General features: G+C 54.5%; 1 protein-coding gene across 1 annotated transcript in view; it reads left to right on the top strand.

Annotated features, from left to right (window-relative positions):
- Positions 1–9,157: 9,157 nt before the first annotated feature.
- LOC115910796 (discoidin domain-containing receptor 2-like) overlaps positions 9,158–12,523 on the top strand; it is a 61,123-nt gene continuing 57,757 nt past the window's right edge. The window contains exon 1 of the mRNA XM_030961234.1: positions 9,158–9,220. The gene's annotated coding sequence lies outside the window, so the exon portion shown is untranslated. The remainder of the gene's footprint in view (positions 9,221–12,523) is intronic.

The following is a 12,523-nucleotide window of genomic DNA, read 5'->3' as shown; positions in this document are numbered from 1 at the left end:
GGTGGCACATTCCTTCCAGAGGGATCCCATGTACTGCAGTGATAGTGCCAGTTATTTTATTTTGGCCTGAGTTGCCATGGAATAAGCCTGAAGAGTGAGAGTCGTGCTGCTGTGACAGCAGGTGACAGAGTGGTGATTTACAGTGCTGGGAGCACAGGGTTTGTGCCTTGTGACTCAAAGCCAGCATCATTTTGGTCTCCCCAGAAGCAAAAAGCAAGAAATGTTAGGGAGCCCGAAGGGCAAGAGGAGATGTCAAAGAATAGCTGTTAAATTGTCAAAAGATCGTTTTAAAATTGGAATTTTTGCCCTTTGCTGCTTTGTGGTGGCTAAAGGCTGCCTAAAAAGACTTGGGAGTGATCAAGTTCTATTTATCTGATCTGGTGGAAGGTGTCTCTGCCCACAGCAGCAGAGTTGGAACCAGATGATCTTTAAGGCCCCTTCCGACCCAAACCATTCTAGGATTTTATGATTCTGTTGTTTGATTTTGCAGTAGCCATCCAGAGATGATTGCCCAGGGTCTTTTTACAGAAATCTTTCATTCCCTCCTCTCAAGGTGGCCCACAATGACCAAGACACAAGAATTTGCAGCTGAATCTTCCAAACTCATGACAAAGACCTGAGAGAGCTGTAGCCCTTTCCAGCAGGTTTGTGGGCACTCAGCCCTTTCAGACTCTGTTTAGTCATTATAAGGCACAAAGAATCTGAACATGAGTGTGGGTTTATTCCTTTTCTGGGCATATCTGAGCTGGAGCTTGCCAGAGCAAGTGCTGAGGTTGCTCATTTTTCTGGGGCACAGTGCTGAGATTGCACAGGGTCAGAACAGAAGCTGCAGTCTCCCCTCTCCATCCCTCCAGCTCAAGGCCAGGGTTGCTGGTGGGTGGGGTGGGAAGGCAGGGACAGCACAGCCACCCTCAGATTCTGTTCTTTACAGCAAATACATGAATTTCAATGAAGGACACTCTCCCAAAAGCACTGAAACATCTGAGGCAAAGCCTTGTGGTAGACAGTGGTAATAGAGGAGAGCAGAACTGGGGAGGAGAAAACTTGGATCGTGCCCTTACCGTGCTGTGAGCAGAGTGCCCCTGGGCAGATGCTGGGCAGATAGGGGCTGCTGGGGTACAGACATTCCTGAGCGATTTCCGAGCCCGCTGAGCTCCTCCCATCTGCACTTCACTCATCAAAGTGAGTATTTATAGCACAGGTAGAGCAGGGGGAGAGTCAAAGAGGAGCTCCCTAGAAAGACGCATAAATCACTCCAAGAGTTCAGCTCTGGGGCTCTGCGTTTTTTGCTTTAATGAGAGTGAATAAAAACCCTGGTGTTATTATTAATATTTCTTAATATTATTTCAGCAATCTGCTTTTTGCATTTAAAAACTCTTTGAGGAATTTCCATAGATTTTTCCCAGCTCTCAGAGTTACACCTGCAGACTGCTAAGGACATGCTGCCTTACACCAGAGAAAACATTTTCTCCAGCACAGATCTGCTGAAAAACAATTCAGAAAATCTGTCTGGGCTGATCTTTGCTGCCCAGGCTGTCAGGAGACCTTCAGGCCTCTCAACAAAGCGCAGGAAGGCCAGGAAGGTGCTGTACCCAGCCCACGTGAGGAAATACTTGCCACGTCAGAAGAAAGACCCAGTCAAGCGGTGGCTGCTCTTCTGTGCTGGCATCATCCTCATCCAGGTGTTAATTGAGGCTCCTGAGCAGCAGGGACTGGCTGGGGAGCAGAGCCCTGCTGAGAAACTGCCCTGTGCAGCAGCAGCATCACCCCCAGGAGCTGCTGGGCTGGCACAGAACCGCTCCAGAGAGCACCCAGCTCCTGCAGGAACCATCTCAGAGAGCACCCAGCTGCTGCAGGAACCATCTCAGAGAGCACTGAGCTCCTGCAGGAACCATCTCAGAGAGCACCCAGCTCCTACAGGAACCATCTCAGCACCCAGCTGCTGCAGGAACCATCTCAGAGAGCACCCAGCTGCTGCAGGAACCATCTCAGAGAGCACTGAGCTCCTGCAGGAACCATCTCAGAGAACACCCAGCTGCTGCAGGAACCATCTCAGCACCCAGCTGCTGCAGGAACCATCTCAGAGAGCACTGAGCTCCTGCAGGAACCATCTCAGAGAGCACTGAGCTCCTGCAGGAACCATCTCAGAGCACTGAGCTCCTGCAGGAACCATCCCAGCACCCAGCTCCTGCAGGAACCATCTCCCCCACAGCTCCAGGGCACAGCTGCTGTGCCACAGCAAGCCTGGAGCCATCTGAGTGCTGCCTGCAAGGCCGGCTCCTCCTGGGCACTGCTCTGAGCTGCCCTGGCCCTGCACATCGGCTGGGGGCTCCTGAACATCGGCTGGAGGCTCCTGCACATCAGTTTCAGGCTCCTGCACATCAGCTGTGGGTTCCTGCAGCCCTCCCCGGGGACACTGTGACTCTGCTCGGTGCCACGGGCTGTCAGTGGCCACCAGAGGTGTTGATGAAGGCCCAGCAGCAAGAGCTGGGCAGCTTTTCCTGCTGATTTGGTGGTGACTGTGATTAGAGACTGTGGTTGCCACCAGCTGCAGCAAAAGGCTGCAGAATTAGAGTTACCCTCATGGCCAGGTTTGGGCTGTGCTGACCTGCCTGTCACAGCTGCATGACCTGTCTCAGTGCTGTATTTTCATGTTGTAATTTAGTGTCAGCTCTCAGGAGTTAAAACAGAGAAGCTGAGCTCTCAAACAGAAAGCAAAGCTCCTCCATGCTGCTCTGCCTCAGTAACACTAAGAATAAACTGCTGAGTTCTGATTTTCACAGTGTGTTTTACAATCTCGATTTTAAAATCAAGATTTTCAAAGCTCCTGAGCAATGCTCTGCCTCGGTAACACTAAGAATAAAATGCTGATTTCTTATTTTCACAGTGTTTTTTACAATCTAGATTTTACAATTAAGATTTTCTGGCCATCCTAGGGAAATAAATCTGTCCAAGCAGCATGGACAGTGGGGTGGGAGCCATGGCATGGCCTGGACTGAGGCACTGGGAGAGGTCCATCAGCCTGGAATGGATGATATGGCTCTAGATGGGGAGATGGGGCAGCAGATGAACCAACACTGGGATATCTTCTTGGGAGAACCCTGGGAGATCCCTAAAACCCTGGGACATGCTGAGAGAAAGGGTTGATCGAGGGGTGGTTGAACTAGAAATGACCAGTGGTCCCTTCTCACCCAGTTCCACCATTTATTCCTGTGCTGGGCAGGGGGTTCTGGGTGGTTCTGTGCACAAAACACGGGATTGTCCCAGCCCCAGGGCAGTGCAGGTGTGGGTTTTTGGGAGACAGGGATGATGTGTGGGGGCTGCACAGCAAGGGCAGCTCAGGCTGGGGCAGCTGCCTCAGGAGTGAAGAAATCTGGGAAGGAAAAGAAAGGGAGCCAGGAGTGAAGAAATCTGGCTCAGGAGCTGCTCCTCGGGGCTCCTTGCAGGAAATGCAGAGTGCAGGATTTCCAGGGGATGGTAATTTCAGCTTCCTGAGCTTGCTGGGCTGTGTCATCAGACAGCCCCTGGGGCTGGGATTCAGCTGCCTTAGTTTAGGCATCCTGAGCAAAGGCTGGGTGAGGCCTCCTGGGATTTTCCCAGCCCAGGCTCCTGGGAAGAGGCTGCCTGGGGAAAGGCCCATGAAACCCCTTCTCCAAGCCATGCCAGACTCATGTCTCTCATGTATCAGGGCTTCCCCCATGAAGTCCATCCCCAAAACACCAGGTTATGTCTGTGCAGCCCAAGCTTTGCCCTCCAGCTCTCCAGCCCAACCATCCATTCTGCAGAACAGCTCCAAACCTCTGCCAGGTTGCTCAGAGCTGTGTCCAGCCCAGCTTTTAAAATCCCCAAGCATGGAATCTCACCACCTCCTTGGCCAATCTCTTCCACTTGCCTGGGAATTAATTCCAATTGACTCCATGCCACATGGTGACAGAGCTGGTGAGCCTCACACAGCTGCTCCCTGAGCAGTGTCCCAGAGAGCAGCTGTTTTCTTGGGAACAAGCAGTTATTTCCTCAGGTCTGGATAAAACCAGGACTCAGAGGTTTTGTAGTGCCCCACAGCAGGCAGGTGTGAGCCAGGGATGGAGGCAGCTGGTGGCACAGGCAGTGATTGCACAGGAGGGGTGGCAAAGCTGAGTGCAGACCAAGGCAGAGGAGAGCAGGGAGCTGCTGCACCCATGGGGAACACAGAGACCTGACTGCCTAAAAACCACAAACCAAACCCAAAAACCCAAAACCCAAAAACCAAAACAACAAAACCAAAAACAACCAAAAAACCAAACCAAACCATAAAACAAAACAAACAAACAAACAACCCCCCCAAAACAAAACAAACAAAAAAGCCCAAACAAACAAACAAACAAAACCCCAAAACACCAAAAAAACCAACAACCCACAACCAAAAATAACCAAACCCCCAAAAATTCTACTGAGAAAAAAATAAAAGCCAAGGCACTGTCTGGATTAAGGAGCACCTGGTACACAACTTCTGCAAGTGGTGACTCAGGGTGAGCCCTTCAGAAGATCTCCCTTGTGTAACAAGGGGAGCACACACAAACACAAGGAAGGATTGTGAAGTTTTGTAAAATTCAGGATATATAAATGCTGTTGGAAATAGGAAGAACTTTTAACAATGGTGCTGGTGTTGACATCTCAGAGTTGATGGGGGAGGCAAGGTGTTCCCCCAAGGCCAGCACATGCAGAGGCATCACGAGAGGGCAGCAGAGACAGGAGCTGAGCAGGACGGGCAGGCAGTGGCCTGCAGGGCTCCAGACACCGAATCTGAATGGCCACGGCGCAGGGACAAAGCATTGCTGAGGATGCTGCAGAGGACACCAGAATCTGTCAAAATAAATGAGGGTGCTGGGGCATAACTCAGCAGAATAGACACAGATCCCTTAAACAGAACATCCCCCATCCCTGAGTTCTATAGGTGGGAGGTTTTATTGTTCAAACATCGTGAGATAGTGAGCTGAGGTAAAGCACAGGCTGCCTTCACCAGCTGCCAGACACTGAGAGCTGAACACAACCTCCAAAAATCCATTCCAGACCTGGGAACTTGGATGAGCTTAAAAAGGGACCTTTACAGTCAGTCTATTGCGTGAAGTCTCGTGGTTCCTGTCATGGCCAGCCCCTCCTCCTGTCTGTTACATCCCTGTGTTGCCAAAAAATTTGTCTTTGGCAGGGTGCAGCAGGGCCAGGACAGCTCAGGTGAGGGCAGGAGTGAAGGAACTGCTGGAGCTCACATTCCTGTCCACAGCTCCGTGCTGGCAGTGAGACCAGCCCAGCCCGGCCCAGCCCAGCTCAGGTCTGCCCAGCCCAGCCCGGCCCAGCCCGGCCCAGCCCAGCCCAGCCCAGCTCTGCCCAGCCCAGCCCGGCCCAGCTCTGCCCAGCCCTGCCCAGTCCGGCCCAGCCCGGCCCAGCCCAGCCCAGCCCAGCTCTGCCCAGCCCAGCCCGGCCCAGCTCTGCCCAGCCCTGCCCAGTCCGGCCCAGCCCGGCCCAGCCCAGCCCAGCCCAGCTCTGCCCAGCCCAGCCCAGCTCTGCCCAGCCCAGCCCAGCCCTGCCCAGCCCAGCCCAGCCCAGCCCAGCCCAGCCCAGCCCAGCCCAGCCCAGCCCAGCTCGCCCAGGCCCAGCCCAGCCCAGCCCAGCCCGCCCAGCCGCCCAGCCCAGTCCGGCCCAGCCCGCCCAGCCCTGCCCAGTCCGCCCAGTCCGCCCCGCCCGCCCAGCCCAGCCCGGCTCAGCCCAGCCCTGCCCAGCCCAGCCCAGCCCAGCCCAGCCCAGCCCAGCCCAGCCCAGCCCAGCCGCCTGCTCAGCCCAGCCCAGCCCAGCCCTGCCCAGCCCAGCCCAGCCCAGCCCAGCTCTGCTGTAGCTTCTCCCAGGCCTCTGCATCATCAAGGCCCTTCAGAGACGTGTCCCAGCTCCAGCTGAGTGCACATCCAAAGCCAGGAGGCTTTGGGAGCCATGGGATGCCCTGGAAGGATGAGATGTCTGTGCTACACCCCGGATGGCAAAGCCCTGTATCCAGACAGGCTCTGTGGCAGGGGACATGCCAGGATCCAGTCCTGAGCTGGCATTCCCAGCCCTTCTCAAGGCTTGTGGCTCCTGTCCCTTCTCTGTGGGGGAAGCCCCTTGTACCCCACTGGCCTCCACTCCCACATTGGCTCAAAACTTGTCTCCCTCCTTCTTCTCCAGAGCTCCCAGTTCCCTGTTCTGTGCTCCAGAGCCTTTCCAATCGGTGCCACAGCCACTTCTTTCCTCACACAACCCCTCCTTCCAACCTCTGTCCATACCCAAGTCTCCTTAGGCCATCTCAGACCCCCCCCTCCACCCATGCTGCTGCCCCAGAGCCCCCCAGCCCTGGGCACAGAGACCCACACACATCCCTGCTGCTAAAATCCCTTGGCCTCCAAGCAAACAGCGTCCAGACGTGTGCTGGGAGCAGCCCTGGGACATTCCCACCTGGAACCACCCCTGGGGAGGGGGAGGGAAACAATGCCCCAAAGCCAGGCCAGGGACATTCTAGGAGATTGTCATTACATGTGATCACCTTTGTGACCCAGGAGTGGCTTAATTTAGTACTAAGATTAGGATCTCCTACACTGGAGATCCTAATATCTGCTTAGATTGGATATCAGGAAAAATTTTTTCTTCTCTGAAAGGATGGTCAGGGATTCAAACTTGCTGCCCAGAGCTGATGTCACCATCCCTGTTCAAAAAATGTGTAGGTGTGGCACTTGGGGACATAGTTTAGTGGTGAACACAGTGGTGCTGGGTTAATGGTTGATCTTGGAGGGTTTTCCACCCTGAATGATTGTGTGATTCTGTGCAGCAGCCCAGAGATGCTCCTAAAGGGTCACCTTGCTCCAGATTTCCCTAATCCTACAACAGGAACCTCTGACTGCCCCCATGCCCATCCAGACTGGACCTGGAGCTACTCAGTAGTTTTTCCCAGGGAGATGTGAGAGGATTTTTCACACCCTCATTAGCAGAGGAAGCTCTGAGGCAGCTTCTTGACTCTCCATCAAACGTAGGAGCCTGTTCCCTTCCCCTCCTGCCACACAAGGGCACCAGAGCTGCTGCCTGTGGGGATGTGCCACAGGAATTATAAACACAGCTGCTCTCTTCAGGGCTGTGTTTCTCCCCCTGGCTCACTCCCAGCTGCACTGGTGATGTCTCAGGAGTATCATGGAGAACATATTAAAGTGGTTTTTCATTGCTTTGCCTCACCTAGATATCACATGCTGCTCTACTCCATTGCACAGCTGGCTGTCTGAAAGGGGAGGCTGAAAATGCTGCTGTAAATAAGGCTTAGAGAGGAGACAACAGCCAGGGGAAATGATAAGAATGCAATAAATCAATGAACAACCCAGTGAAGACATTGCAGGGTCTGTGCCTCTCTTTGCCTCATAGCAACAAAGAGATACTTGACTTGGACTTCAAAACCATGATATTGAAAACTGGTTTGTGTACACTTATATAGCAAAAAAAGAGTTAAAATTCTTTATGGGAGACAGAAAGTTTGGTTGTTATGACCACAAGCTTACCTGAACACCAAGGAGCAAAACAATGTTCTTTAATGTTATTTGCTATCAAACAGTACCTTCAAAAAGTCCACCTACTCTACACCCAGAAGGTGTGTAGCTCCATCCAGCTGGTTGCTGGCCTAATGTTTTGGCTCTGTTTTCACCTGGTGTACTGGAAACCTCTGAGCACACCTATTCCATGGTAAATGGAATTTCCTTCCTTCCCTTTCTCCTGCTTGGGAGAGTTTATCTCTGCTTCTGCTCTCTTTGGTTTGTTTTTGGCCACGTGTCTGGACAGCTGCAGGGAAGGACCCATCTCCACTGGCAGCAGCACAGAAAGAGGATGGAACCCCATAATTTGATGAGAGGCTGCTCTAATGGAACCCCTGGGCATCCTCAGGGGCCACCACCGGCGCGTGCCAGTGCTGGCCAACAACACCAAGTGCCACCATGGCTTTGGTGATGGGAACCTTGTGGATGTGGTGGTCACCTGGGCTGGGTGGCAGGGACTGGGCAGCAAGGGGGACTCAGAGACATGGCAGTGACCTGAGGTATAAGGGGGGATAGGGAGACATGGCAGGGCTGAAAATACAGGAGATAATCTGGGAATGTGTCAGGGCCATGGAGGGGGACAGGGGACACAGTGCAGCCCTGGGGCAGGGGAGTCACCTGGGAACATGGAGGCACACAGGGGCACAGTTCAGCCCTGAGGCACCTGGGACACAGCAGGGCCCTGGGAAATGTGGGGACACAGAGTGACAGCGAGGCACATGGGGACACGGAGGGACCCTGACAAAGATGGGGACACAGAGGGGCTGTGGGCACACAGGGGCATGGCTCAGCCCCAAGGCTCATGGGGCACAGCTCCTGAGGCACACAGGGACATGGAATCATCAAGGTTGGAAAAGATCCTCAATAACATCCAGCCCAACTGTGCACACAGCTGTACCAGTGTAACCCCTGACCACTAAACCACATCACCCGGGTCACAGGGAGGCACCGTGAGGCACAGGGGGACACGGCTCAGGCCTGAGACACAGGGGATGCAGAGCGGCGCTGTGAGGCACATGGAGGCACATGGAGGGGGACATGGAGGAGCCGTGAGGCACACAGGGGGACAGTGAGGCACACGGGGGGACAGTGAGGCACACAAGGGGACAGTGAGGCACACGGGGGGACAGCCATCCCACAGGGTGCAGGGGGGCGTGAGTGCACAGCTGTGATGCACAGGGCACGTGTAGGGACTGCGATGCACAAGGGCCACGGATGCACAGCCCCAGTGCTCGGGGGACCTGAAAGGACTCTGGGGCACAGGGGACATGGCTGCACAGCCCTGGAGCACAGGGCACATGGAAGGGCTCTGGGGCACAGGGCACGTGTGGCAGTGCTGGTAGCTCACAGTCCCGGCACTCAGGGGCACATGGAAGGACTCTGATGCACAAGGACACACGCAGGTGCCCAGCCCGGCGCTCAGGGGACACGGAAGGGCTCCAAGGCCCAAGGCACCGGCGAGTGCCCGGCCCCGCCGCGCTCCCGCCCCGCTGTCCCGTTGCCGTAGCGACGCCTCCCGGCGGCCCCGGCCCGGCGCGGCCGCTTTAAGAGCGCGGCGCCCGCGGCCGCCCCCGCCCGCCCGCCCGCCCGCCCGCCGGAAGGGGCCGCGAGCCCGCACCGCCGCCGCCCGGCCTGCCCTGCCCCAGGTAAGCGCCGGGGCCGCCCCGCCCTGCGCGGCTCCCAGCCCGGCTCCCGGCCCGGCTCCCCGCGGGACGGAGCGGGGGCGGCGCGGCCGCTGCGGTCCCGCCGCGGTCGGAGCGCGGGGCCGCCCCCGGGGCGCCGCTCGCTGGAGCCCGCGGGGCCCCGGTGTGCCGAGGGTACCGCGGAGCCGCTGCGGGGCTCGGTGGGTGCCGGGGCCGTGTCTCCGCTGGGCCGGGAGGGGCCGGGCCGGGCTCCCCGGGGTGCCCCGGCTGTGGGCGGCCGCGCCGGGCTCGGTCCCCGCGGAGCCCCCGAAGCTGTGGGGGCGCTGCCCGGGACCGCGCGGGGCTCAGGCGGGGATGTGCCCGGGAGCCCCGCGAAGAAAAGCGAGTGCGGGGCTTTGTTCGGCCTTTCTGCCCCAGCCGGGGGTTCCCGGCGGGGTGCGGGTCCCCCCGGCCCGCTCGGCCCTTTCCGCCGGTGCTTTCGGGTCCCTGCCGGGCCGGTTCCGTGCCTCGCCGGCGGTGCTGGGGCTGTGCGCGGTGCGATGGAACCGCGGTGCGGTGCGGGCGGGTTTGCTCGGCTCGGGTCCCGCGATCTGGCTCTTCCTCGCAACTCTGAGAGTTGGGCACTCGTGCTGCCTCATGGCTCGTTTGCCTCGGGTTTTTCGCCCTGTGAAAAAAAAGAGCTTTTCATTTTTCTTTTCCTTAAGCAGACCTCTGTGTGAAAACTTTGGTTTAAAAATTTTATTGTAGCCTTTGTTGGTTTGTGCCACTGCTTGTTCGTTGGCGTGTTTCCCCATCCGTTTTTTTTATGTTGGATGTGCTGTTCCTTTGGCTCCTCTGCCTTCTAAGTATTCTTTAATGGAGACGTAAGATGGGGAAAAGATAAAATATGAGAATCTGGGACTGTTTTGTGTCAGCTTCTCTAATCGAAATGTTGTAAGCCAAAGGGGAAATAAAAGCAAAAGTGATCAAGTGGAGCTCAGGGCACTTTGCTTTGTTGGAGGCAGAGAGGAAAAACTTATGAGGGAATGACTGAGATTTTGTTTCACTTTATTTCTCTTCTTTTGAGGCTGAAAGATAAACAAGCATTTTGAAATGCTTTGGTTTAAAATGCCGAGCTCTTCATTTTCTCTTCAGCTGACTCCATTAAAAAAAAAAATCTTAAAAAAAAAATGTAGAAGCAGCTCTGCAGTTGCGGAGCCAGCAGCAATGGTGTGTGTGGGCAGAGAGGCCTTGCTGCTCTTCCATCAGCCGTCCCTGCCTTGTCTCTGTGGACTATAAAATTAGAAAGGCTCCGATGTCCATTCAGTCTGATGTCTGGGTAATGTGGGCTGTGGAAATCAAGAGGAGCTCTCTGTGAATTAAGTGCTGTGCTGCTCGTGGCTTGCTCAGCCTGTGGGTTCTGGCCTCTGGTGTATAATTAGGAAAGTAATTGTATTTTAAGAAGCCTTAAATCTATTATCCAGGTGTGTGCTTGTCCCCTGGGCAGGTATCAGGTGGTGTGAGCTTTCTTTTGCTGTGAGCAAATGATCTCTATCCTTCTGATGGTCACAAGCTGCAGTCTGACATTTGCAGCATCTTAGAACCACTGAGTTTGAGTTGGAAAAGATCTTTGAAGCTCTTCTAGTCCAACCCTCCTGCAGTGAGTAGGAATATATTCAACAGTCCCAGGTTGCTCCAAGCCCTGTCCAACCTGGCCTTGGACAATTCCAGGGGTGGGGCAGCCACAGCTTCTCTGGGCACCCTGTGTCAGGGCCTCCCCACCCTCATTTCAAAAAACCTGCTTTCTCATATCTAGTGTACATTAGAAGCTTTACCCCTTGTGTCACTTAACTTAAAAACTTTAAAACCTCCAAGAGCGAGACCTGAGGCTCCCTGTGCTTTTCCTCCCCTGGAAATGGCCCAGGTCATCTCCTCCTTCCCCAGAGCTGTCTCCTTGCCTGTCCTAGGAGTTTTTGCCTTTCCAATTCCAGTCAGTGTCCAGGAAGGCTTTTATTTGCTGCATCTTTCCTGAAATTGCTTTATGTGCACACTGAGAAGCCCGGCCATGGAGAGAGCACAGGTCTGTGGTGAGGGATGGAGAGCCAAGAACAACTCCAACTAGCTGTAATTGAAAACTGTCAGCTCTGCAGTGAAGGAGGATGTTCAGAGCATGTGGCTCCTCGGATAACACCGAGTGGAGAATTGGATCTTCAGTTCTAAAGAAAGTCAGAATGCCCAAATCCTGGGGCATTCTGTTGGGGAGCTCAAAGGTGAGACAGCAGTAGGGCTCTGGATGGATTTCCTTCAGGGGTGCTGCTTGGTGCTGTCCTTCTGCACCATCTGCTGTGGTTGCTGTTCTGGAGATGTCCTAAAGTGACTTAGACTTCTCCAAGACACCATGGCTTGGATATTCTGCTTGTTCCAGGTTTCTTGCCCTTCCTTCCCTTCAAGGTGGCTGTTCCCTGGGGAGGTTGGGTGCAATGGGGGTCTGTGACCTGGAGGGACCCACAGAAGGTTTTTGGGGTGACCAGCACAAGGTTTTTGGGTGACAGGAGAGCAGTGTGCCCACCCAGGTGTCAGGTGCATTGGGAAACTCCTGGCTGGGCTGAGGCAGCACAGGGTGGGTGGGGGCATGGGGGAGAAGCCAGGAGGAGGTTGGAACTTGGGAGAGAGGCAGTTCTAACAGGGAGCAAATGCTCACCATAGCAGTAAACAGCACAGAATAGCTGCTTCTGCCCGGTGTGGGTGAACTTAGTGCAGTTCCTTGATGAGCTTGTGGGTGAAATTCCCTGTTTCATGCCCCAGTGTGCTGCCATCCTCCTGGGCTGTTGTATCTGCTGGTGTTTGCCAGACATTGCCTAAACTGTTCTTAAACTGCAGCTGTTTTTGCAGGTTCCCAGTTACTGCACAGTTGTTCTTACTGTGTTTATTTTAGTGGTTATAAACTGATTTTTAAAAAGGACTTGGAACTTGAGCTGGAAAGTCTCCTTTTTCTTCTTCTTTCATGATTTGGTTGAGGAGCTGCACCAGAGGACCCAGCAGCTGAGCCCTTCAGTATTACCCCCCTCCCTTTATACTTTGAATTTTCTGAGCTGTGGTTTTCTAGGAATTTGGGGGCAGTTGTCCTGTACCTTGGTTTTAGTAGCGGACATCAGTTTGGGGTTGGGGTGAGGGAGGTGTCTGCTCTTAATTTGGTAAAATTAGAAATTTGGCTGGGGAGTAAAAGGCTTGAAGGAGACTTTTTTTCCTCATAACATTTTGTTTAGCCTGAATGTTTGCAGTCAAAGTGATGCATTTCTTAAAGACACAGAAAGCATAAAGCTTTTT

This window comes from Camarhynchus parvulus, chromosome 17 (assembly GCF_901933205.1).
Source record: "Camarhynchus parvulus chromosome 17, STF_HiC, whole genome shotgun sequence".
NCBI lineage: Eukaryota > Metazoa > Chordata > Aves > Passeriformes > Thraupidae > Camarhynchus > Camarhynchus parvulus.
Note: the sequence above shows the minus strand (reverse complement) of the source record. Positions and strands in the feature narration are given on the sequence as shown.